The sequence below is a fragment of the Leptonychotes weddellii genome, chromosome 7 (genome assembly GCF_054177405.1).
Source record: "Leptonychotes weddellii isolate Sample4059 chromosome 7, ASM5417740v2, whole genome shotgun sequence".
Classification (NCBI taxonomy): domain Eukaryota; kingdom Metazoa; phylum Chordata; class Mammalia; order Carnivora; family Phocidae; genus Leptonychotes; species Leptonychotes weddellii.
This window is the reverse complement of record NC_138375.1, coordinates 89,128,831-89,137,165: the sequence shown is the minus strand read 5'-3', so window position 1 is coordinate 89,137,165 and position 8,335 is coordinate 89,128,831. Positions and strand designations below refer to the sequence as shown.

Here is an 8,335-nt window from a genome sequence, read left to right as displayed (position 1 = left end):
TACTGGACACTGTTTTAGACATTGGGATTAGGTCTTAGTTCATTTGGGTTGCTGTAAGAAAAATGCCATAGGGGTGCCTGGGTGGCTCAGTTGGTTGGGTGACTGCCTTCGGCTCAGGTCATGGTTCCAGGGTCCTGGGAATGAGCCCTGTGTCGGGCTCCCTGCAAGGCGGGAAGCCTGCTTCTCCCTCTCCTGCCTGCCGCTCTGCCTACTTGTGCTCTCTTATCTCTCTGTCAAATAAATAAAAACCTTAAAAAAAAAGAGAGAAGAAAAATTCCATAAACCAAATAGCTTAGAAGCAACAGAAATTTATTTCTCACTGTTGCAGAGGCTGGAAAGTTTAAGATCAAGCACTGGCTGATTCCATGTCTGATGAGGTCCTCTTCCTCGTTCATAGATGACTTTCTTTTCATTATAACCTCACATGGTGGAAGGGGTGGGCTAGCTCCCTGGGGTCTCTTTCATAAGGGCACTAATGCCAAACATGAGGGCTCTGTCCTCATGACCTAATTCCCCCACCTCCCACTACCATCACCTTGGGGGTTAGGATTTCAACACATGAATGTAGGGGGACACAAACATTTAGTCAATAGTGTAAACAAAAGTGAAAAAGATTCTTGTTCTCATGGAGTTCATATTCATTTTAGATGGAGCCACTCTTTGTTCTTTTTGTTCAGATGCCTCTTTGTATTTTGGGTCCTCTTAGTGGGTAAAATTCGGCAAGTCGCATAAAATGAGGCAACAAAGGCATTGCACCACAAATGGCCCCGATTCTCTGACCAGTAATGGCGCCTGAGATATCTGCGGTGGGACGACCATGAGGTGAGGCATCTCCTGTGCCAATGCGAGCATCTCCCAGGCATCTCCCGGGCTGTCTGCATTGGTACCGCTGCAGATTCAGCTTGGGAGCTTTCTTCTTCCTGGGACAAAATGGCCGACGAATGTGGATTTTTTTTTTTTTTTTAATGGCGTAAGGGGCGCCTGGGTGGTTCAGTCAGTTAAGTGCCTAGCTCTTGATCTCAGCTCGGATCTTGATCTCGGGGTCATGAGTTAGGCCCCCGTGTTGGCCCCACGCTGGACTTGGAGCCTACTTAAAAAAAAATGGCCTAAGATACCTTAAGTCCAGGTTGAAAAACAAAAGCAGAACAGCAGCTCACCTCAGCAGGTGGAGGCTGAGAGTCCTCTTGGTATCCCTCCCGAAGTCACCTTACCCTGGCTACCTCTCCAATTGCGCTCTTGCCCTGTGCCGCCCTTCTCATCATGTCCCTTTTCTCTGTGCTCTTAGAACTAGGTGTGACAGAATGTGCAGAGAATAAACAGGCCGCCAGCCTTCCAGCTGCGGAGTGGTGCTCAGCGGTGCGGTGGACAGGAAACACTCCGTGGCAATGGCCATTCCAAAACACTGGCTGTGTTTAACAGTTGTGGATTCTTCACCTGCTACCGTGATGCTCACAGACGAAAGTCTTGTCCCTGGAACCTGTGACCTCCGCTCCCAGACTCCGGAGCAGTGAGCTGCGGCCTGACTTGTGAAGCGTAGCTGAGCTTGGGAGAAAACAGCTGGAGACACTGATGATCTCACAGTATGTAGTATGAACAGGAAGTATGGAGTTATTCTTTAAGTTATGGCTGTCCTTCATTTTCCTGAAGGTACCGTCTGCAAGCCATCTCCTGCAGCCACTGCCCGTGGGAGTTGGACCCTTGCGGGCCTCATTGCTCTCTCCCCCTGGGTTCCTAGCCAGGCTCTGGGAAGGAGCTTCTCAGAGTGCTTTCAAAGTGTGGGGCTCACCCGGTCCTAAGACGGGCACATTATGCACCCAGCTCCTCTTCCACTTGCCTACTCCCCACCCCGGGGCAGGGGATGAGGGGGTTTGGCATGGAGGGCTGAGCATGGGAAAGTTCTCTTGCTTTTAGAACTAAGGCGTGATGCAGCCTGTCCACCGCCTACAGGATATGACTCAGTGGAGGGGAGTGTAGCATTTCCTTCCCATGCTTCTCTCCTCGGAGCTGTGTGCCATCACGCAGGGCAGTAAGCGGCACTGGCTTCCCAAATCCCACCTTTACCTCTCCTTAAGTTCATCCTCTCAGGTCTCCTGACCTCGCTGTGATAACAGTGGGGAGTGGGTCTTAGGTGGCTCACCCGTGCATTTATTATGGGAGTGGTGTCAGCAAAACCGCCAAAGGATCTGTGTTTCCTTATTTGGACGACTGGCGAATTAGGATTCCAAGATGTAGAGCACAGCGCAGCTGTGGGTCGGAAATGACAAGCATGTCCCAGAAGAGGCTGTTCCTTATTAGGTAGTCGGAAAGAGTCTGGTTTGAGCTGTAAGGCCAGCCTAGATGTTTACTTGGAGAAAAAGAAACATCTGACATGTTCAGGGAGCCATTAGCCGAGTTTGTTTTGCTAACATCGTGCATCTGGTACTCGGAATCCTTTAAACTAGTTGCTCAGTGGTCCCTAGAGGTACATTCTGAGGTTCCTCTACAGACCCTTTTGATCTAGCAAGTCTGAGGTAGGCCCCGGGGGTACATTTTTCACAAGCTTCCTACCTTCTCTTTCCCCGCTCCAGGTGATTGTTATCATTAGGGAAGTGGAGAAAATGTAGATTTAAACCGGTGATTCTCAAACTTCGCCCTCCTCACAATGACCTGAAGGGCTGGTTAAAACGCCCCTTCCCCCTAGAGTTCCCGATTTTGTCGGTCTGGGCGGGGCCGAGTGCTCGCATTTCTAACACGTTCTCCGGTGGTAGGGACCACACACTGTGAGAAGCACTGACTTAACAGTTGCCCTGTGCCAATCCTTTGCCTCGGCATCCCTTTGACAGCCCTGCTAGGCCTGGGCGGTGGCTGGACGCGTGCGGAGCGCGGAGCTCGGGAGTCGTACTGCGGCGTGAGAACGCCCGCCCGCAGCCCCCGGTGGCTTTCGTGGCCCCTCGGTGCAGCCGACCCCCACAAGGAGTCTGAAGCCGGCGAAGGCTGGCCCCAGCTTCCTGGAGCCGGACGGTGGCCCGCATCTGAGCCGGCATCTGAGCCTCTTCTGCCTGTGTTCCTCCGGCCGCCAGAGGGGTCACTCTTGGCCTATTACCGACATCATCACATTCGTGTTGTCCGCAGCGGTCGGCCTCTCATCTGCAATATAAGAAAAGACGGTTTAATAAAAGATACCTTTTAATAAGAAAGTCCTGACTTGCCAAAACCACTAGAGCATAATCCCCCTTGAAGGCACAGCCGCACATACATTTTAAAACCCTACATATCTAAAAACTTTATGTTCAGGAATCTTTTAAACATTGGAAGGGGAACTCTGTAGCTAAGGTGGGAAGGAAGTGTTTTTCCATGTGCTCTTTTTTACCATTTGAATCTTGAATTTGAATGAACTCTTGAAATAAATTCATCTTGGGGCGCCTGGCTGGCTCAGTCAGTAGAGCCGTCTCTCAGGATCATGAGTTCAAGTCCCATGTTGGGCATGGAGGCTACTTTAAAAATAATAATAATAAAAAGGAAAAAGAAAAGAAAGTCATGTCAAAAAATGACAAAAACAAAACCTCTAACATTGCACCATAGCGCCAACTGGCATAAACATTAATCCACCTCCCTGTTTTCTTTAAATTTTTCATTTATTTATTTATTTATTTATTATAAAGATTTTATTTATTTATTTGACGGAGAGAGCGAGAGAGCACAGGCAGAGGGAGCAGCAGAGGCAGAGGGAGAAGGAGGCTTCCCGCCGAGCAGGGAGTCTGACACAGGGCTTGATCCCAGGACCCGGGGATCATCACCCAAACTGAAGGCAGATGCCTAACTGACTGAGCCACCCAGGTGCCGCTCGTTTATTTTTTAATAGGGAATATATTCATATAGTTCAAAAAGTTTGAATATATAAAGACATATACAGTATGGTTTTTTTTAATGGTATGTTTCTGATTCTCATCCCCCTTTTGACTGAATTCTTACCCTTCCTCCCTATAGCTAATCACTTTTATTAGTTTCTAGTATATCCTTCTAGAACATTTTATACCGCCCTCCTCTGCCACTACTGTGTTCCATTTCTCAGTCCAATGACAGTTTTTTGGGTATCCTTTCAGAAATGTTTTATGTGTATCCGGAATATATATGAATAGCTGCAAAAATTAGTTTTGGCTTTTCCAAAAATGGAATCTTAAACCAGTCAGTTAGGAATCACTTGATCAGTACTAGTCATATCTGCCTGGTAGACTCCCTCCTATCCCCTAAAGGAACGGACCCTTGAAATAATCAACTCACTTTCTTGCTTGTCCCCCCTCCCTTCTGCCTATAAATTCTTTCATTTTGTATAGCTCCTAGGAGCTCCTTTCTGTCTGCTAGATTGGGTGCTGCCCAATTCATGAATCACTGAATAAAGCCAACAAGCTCTTTAAAATTGACTTAGATGAATTTTGTTTTTTAGTAGTGCTTCAAGATGATTTGTCTGAAACTGATGCATAAGGATGGATTGAAGTAGAGGAGAGCAATTAGCAGGTTTTGCTATAATCCCAAGTGAGGGTATATGACCCTGACTAAAACCATGGGAATGAGAATGGAAAGAAAGGGGTTAGAGAAAATTGGGTAACTTGCATGGCAAAAGAAATTTGCAGATGTAGTTAAGGTTAAGGACCTTGGGATGACAGAGTATCCCGGTTTGTCCAGATGAGCCCAGTGTAATCAATGAGTCCTTAAAAATGGAGATGTTTTCCTGGTTGTGGAGAGAGGGAGATGTAAACTTGGAAGAATGCAATCTTGCGATGTTGCTGGCTTTCCAGATGGAGGAAGAGGGCCACAAGCGAAGGGATGGGGCAGGCCTCTAGAAGCTGAGAAAGGCAAGGAAATAGATTGTTTCCTTGAGTCTCCAGAGAGGAACACAGCCCTGTTGACACCTTTAGTCGGTGAGACACATGTTGGACTTCTAACCTACAGAACTATAAGATAGTACATTTTCTAAAATGAGGTATAATTGATGTACAACATTATGTTAGTTTCAATTGTACAATATAATGATTTGATATTTGTATGTGTTGTGAAATGATTACCACAATAAGTCTAGTTAACATCTGTCACCATACATAGTTACAGACTTTTTTGTGATAAGAATTTCTAAGATTTACTCTCTTAGCAACTTGCAAATATGAATTTCACCATTCCCATGACTTATTTCATTTTGCTTTATTTTAAGATTTTATTCATTCATTTGAGAGAGAGAGAGAACGTGGGTGCAAGAGAGCATGAGCCAGAGGGAGGGGCAGCAGAAGAGAAAGAAGCAGACTCCCCACTGAGCACAGGACCCCCAGGATCATGACCTGAGCCGACTGACTGAGCCACCCAGGTGCCCCATGACTTACTTATTTTATAACTGGAAGTTTATATCCTTTGACCCCTTTACCCATTTCACCCACTCCCCACCCCCATCTCTGGCAACCACCAATCTGTTCTCTGTATTTATGAGCTTGGGTTGTTGTGGTGGTGGTTTTTAGATTCCACATATAAGTGAGAAGATACCATTTGTGTTGTTTTAGGCCATTAAGTTTGTGGTAATTTGTTTTAGCGGCAATAGAAAACTAATATATGGGGTAAATGACTGCATACATTATAAGGTATTTCTGTTTGCCAAAAAGTCCTCCATCCTCCATATAAATCAGGTTAAGTAGTGACTTCACATGTGTTCCCAGCTTAACTCACTGCCTAAAATGCCCTCTCCATTCTCTTTTATTTATTTAAGATTTTTTATTTTTAAGTAATCTTTACACCCAACATGGGGCTCAAAATCACAACTCCGAGATCAAGAGTCACATGCTGTATTGACTAAGCCAGCCAGGCACCCCTCCATTCCCTTTAATTTAAATATTCTCTGCCATTCAGGTTCAGCTGGAGACCTATTTCTTTCAGATTACTCTAATCCCTTCTTTCCAAAGTACTGTCTGCACTTAACCATTACTTTCCTACCTTGTTATTCAACTTTTTAAAGTCTCTAATGTCTTGCTTCCCATAATTAGATTTTAGGCTATTGGAGGACTGGGACCATATTTTACATTTTTTGTGTCCTTTCCTGAGAAAACTACATATACATATGTGATCAGACCATAATGAATAGTTTGTTAGAAAATTGGTTAAAAAGATTTATTTATTGGGGCGCCTGGGTGGCTCAGTCGTTGGGCGTCTGCCTTTGGCTCGGGTCATGATCCCGGGGTCCTGGGATCGAGCCCCGCATCGGGCTCCCTGCTCCACGGGAAGCCTGCTTCTCCCTCTCCCACTCCCGCTGCTTGTGTTCCCTCTCTCGCTGTGTCTCTCTCTGTCAAATAAATAAAATCTTAAAAAAAAAAAAAGATTTATTTATTTTAGGGGCGCCTGGGTGGCTCAGTCAGTTAAGCATCTGCCTTTAGCTCAGGTCACGATCTCAGGGTCCTGGGATCGAGCCCTGCATCAGGCTCCCTGCTCAGTGGGAGGCCTGCTTCTCCCTCTCCCACTCCCCCTGCTTGTGTTCCCTCTCTCGCTGTCTCTTTCTTTGTCAAATAAATAAAATCTTTAAAACAATTTTAAAAATTAAAAAAAAAATAAAAAGATTTATTTATTTGAGAGAGAGAGAGAGAGACAGAGGTGGGGAGAACCAGAGAGAGAAAGAGAGAATCTTAAGCAGACTCCACACTCAGTGGGGAGCCCCCACATGGGTGGGGCTTGATCTCACCACCCCAAGATCACAACCAGAGCCAAAACCATGAGTCGGACACTCCAGTGACTGTACCACCCAGGTGCCCCGTTAGAAAATTTTTAAAGTTAAAAATTTTTTTTTAAAGATTTTATTTATTTATTTGAGACAGAGAGAATGAGAGAGAGAGAGAGCACATGAGAGTGGGGAGGGTCAGAGGGAGAAGCAGGCTCCCCGCTGAGCCGGGAGCCCGATGCGGGACTCGATCCCAGGACTCCGGGATCATGACCTGAGCCGAAGGCAGTCGCTTAACCAACTGAGCCACCCAGGCGCCCTAAAGTTAAAAATTTTTAAAGCAAATTATTGTCAATCAAAAAAGAATCATTGAATTCTAAATTATAATGCAATTCAGTGAGGAAACAATCCAACTGTCAAGTAGCTTTTGCCAAGCGTATACCCATTGCATAAAGAAAGGCCTATCTGTGCATGTTTTATAGCGAAGTGACAAGTTAAGCTGTAAGAGAGATGGATGAGCTATCTCCAGTTGCAAATGATTTATATATACTTAACTACACACGAATAGCAACATAATACTCTCCTACCAGCTTGGGAAAGAGATCAGCCTGCCCTGCGGAGTAGAATGGACAGGTGTATTGTTAGCGATAGAAAAGCACTTGACAATGTAGGAGAAACTCTAGGTGTGCTGCACTCACAATTCTTAGCCAGTCCTTTGTTCACACCTTCATTCAATTTAATTTTGTTTTCTTGGAACAGGAAAATTCAACCTTTAATAAGTTGCTGCAGTTGACATCCTACTCAGTATTATGCATATCAGAAAATGATCCCAGACCTGAAGTTTTGCCACAAAGTATGTGTACCTTTAGTATCAGCCAAATGATCAAGAGGGTTCTTGAGCCTCATAATTGAGGAGAGCAAGGTGAGTCATGAAGGAAGGGTGAGACAAGGTGTGAGATTATCTGATGTTCTTATAATATTGTTGATAGCCTGATGCACTCATTTGCTAATCCTTGTACCAGTTTATACATAAGAGGACATTCATTATCATAATCCTTTGCATTCTGATGATTTTGATAATTATCAATTCCATTTGCATGTTCTTTTTAACCATGTGATTGAGCTCCAAGGACAGAGGATAATTTGCAGCAGGGTCTGAAATTGAGCAGAAGAGCTTTATCTCCATGTGCAACACTTGGATAAGCAAGGGAGAGAATGCAGAGTGCATGCTACTAAGCAACAGTGAGTCAGTCCCCTGACGGAAGGTCACTGGTGTGATCTGGTGAGTCAGTCGATCCTTTTTCAACAGCCACGGCTCTCTCATTCCACTGCCTTTTTCTCTTCGTCTAGTGGGCAACTAAACAGTTCAATTTGGATGGAGTCCCCAGAAAGGAAAAATTCACCTTCCTGCTTTCCCCCCAGATTTTATTTTATTATTAACATATAATGTATCATTTCAGGGGTACAGGTCTGTGATTCATCAGTCTTACACAACACACAGTGCTCACCACAACATACCCTCCCCAATGTCCATCACCCAGCCACCCCATCCCCCCACCCCCTCCCCTCCAGCAACCCTCAATTTATTTCCTGAGAATAAGGGTCTCCAATGGTTTGTCTCCCTCTCTGGTTTTGTCTTGTTTCATTTTTTCCTCTCTTCCCCTATGA

At 45.2% G+C, this 8,335-nt stretch overlaps 1 long non-coding RNA gene across 1 annotated transcript in view; it reads right to left on the bottom strand.

The window, feature by feature from the left end:
- Positions 1-294: 294 nt before the first annotated feature.
- Positions 295-8,335, bottom strand: part of LOC145722676 (uncharacterized) — a 23,114-nt gene continuing 15,073 nt past the window's right edge. Inside the window, exon 3 of the long non-coding RNA XR_014147121.1 lies at positions 295-3,126. This is a non-coding gene — a long non-coding RNA (uncharacterized LOC145722676). The remainder of the gene's footprint in view (positions 3,127-8,335) is intronic.